Raw genomic sequence first — 2,019 nt, 5'->3', positions numbered from 1 at the left:
TTGAGATTCATTCATACGCTTGTGGCTAGACGGGGTGGAAGAGTGGGAGAGTGAATATGTGCGTGTATGTATGTGTGTGTGTAGTGTGTGTGTGTGGATGGGGGTGTTTAGATTGGTGGGGGTGTTTGGGAGGGGAGGGGAAGAGGGGAACTGTTAGTCTGATGTTCATTCATGCACTTCTGGCTGATTGGAGTGGAAGAGTAGGTGGAGGGGGAAAAACAGTACGAGGAGGTGGAGGCGCAAGGGAAAGTAGAGGGGGAATAGGGAAGGTGAGCGAGAAGTAGAAGGAAACGGCTGTCTTAGTTTTCATTCATAACTTGGAGTAAGGAGGGGTAGAGGTTGTGAGGTGAAGAAAGGGTAGGAGTTGTGGGGTGAAGAAAGGGTAGGACTTGTGGGGTGAAGAAAGGGTAGGAGTTGTGGGGTGAAGAAAGGGTAGGAGTTGTGGGGTGAAGAAAGGGTAGGAGTTGTGGGGTGAAGAAAGGGTAGGAGTTGTGGGGTGAAGAAAGGGTAGGAGTTGTGGGGTGAAGAAAGGGTAGGAGTTGTGGGGTGAAGAAAGGGTAGGAGTTGTGGGGTGAAGAAAGGGTAGGAGTTGTGGGGTGAAGAAAGGGTAGGAGTTGTGGGGTGAAGAAAGGGTAGGAGTTGTAGGGTGAGGAGGGGAATAGAGGCAGGCTATGTATATTAATCTAACCCAATGATTCCCAAAGTGGGCGATACCGTTCCCCCCTGGTGGCGATGGAAAAATACAGGGGGGGGGTGAGGAAAAAGGGGGCGGTAGGTGACGACAGGGTGGCATCAGAACCAAGAGTTTTTTTTTTTTTTTAAATCTATACGACAAAATCTAAGTCACGAACACTTAACACAAATGATTTACAAAGAATAAAATTAGCATAGGGTTATATACGATTCTGACTCGTGTGATGATACAGGGAGCTCATGCGACATGTAAGGATACAGGAACTCTTCACTTAACGTCGTCGATAGGTTCTTGGAAACTGCGACTTTAATAAAGTCGCAGTTTCCAAACGACATATAACGATATAAACAAGTTTAGTTGCTAGGGCAAGGGAGAGCCGAGAGGGAGGGCAGGGGAAAGCAGACTCACCTGTTGTTTGTACGTTATCCAGTTTTAAACGTTTCTTAAAACGTTCAAACCAACCACGACTTACCACGAAGGTTTCACTTTCAGCACTAGAACCCTGACTTTTTTTTTTAGATCTTCAACAAACTTAAAACTTTCATTTGTATGGCCATTATCAAAGATGGAGAGTTACGCCTATGCATGTCCTCCATCCAGATATTTAAAAGTTTGTCCATATTTTCCATTCCCGGCCAGGAATTAACTTCTTTTTCTCATCAACGTTATAACGAAACGACTAAGTGAGAACTCTCTGTACAAGCAGGTTGTATTAACAATCTATGCTTGAGTATACTCAAATTACTGTACGCCCTAATTATTGTATACCCACACCATACTACGGGCGGGGTTAGAACCCGCGATCACAGTCTCAAAACTCCAGACCGTCGCGTTAGCCACTGGCCCAGCTAGCCACGATTTCGTGAGTATAGTATACCCATGTTAAAATACACCGAAAATGAAAAAGCTGTACCTATGTACCTCCGTCTGAGGTCCTTGACAACCTCTCCAAGAATGTAGTGTATAAGAAGTGGTAAAGTTCTCGTTTCAGGTGACATTTCGCGCAGAACCGATCTTTAGCACACTTACATAAATAACCCCCTCATAGGGGATTTCGTTCAATGGCTCAGACGCAGTGGCAGTCGCCGCGAGAGCAGCAGCACAGCCAACAGCCGGAGGAACATTCAACATCAGGAACATCAACACTCTCATTAGCACAAGTAGCATAAGCAGCAGCACTACCAACAACAGCAACAGAAACGTATTTCCATAAAAAAGGAGCAGCAGCACCACCACCGGTAAACGTAACAACAAAAGAACATAAATAACAATTAAAGGAGCGGCACCAACAACGAGAGGGATACCCAGATTTTTTGCCTAAACTA

This window comes from Cherax quadricarinatus, chromosome 61, assembly GCF_038502225.1.
Source record: "Cherax quadricarinatus isolate ZL_2023a chromosome 61, ASM3850222v1, whole genome shotgun sequence".
NCBI classification, from domain to species: Eukaryota; Metazoa; Arthropoda; class Malacostraca; order Decapoda; family Parastacidae; genus Cherax; species Cherax quadricarinatus.
This window is presented reverse-complemented; position numbering follows the sequence as displayed.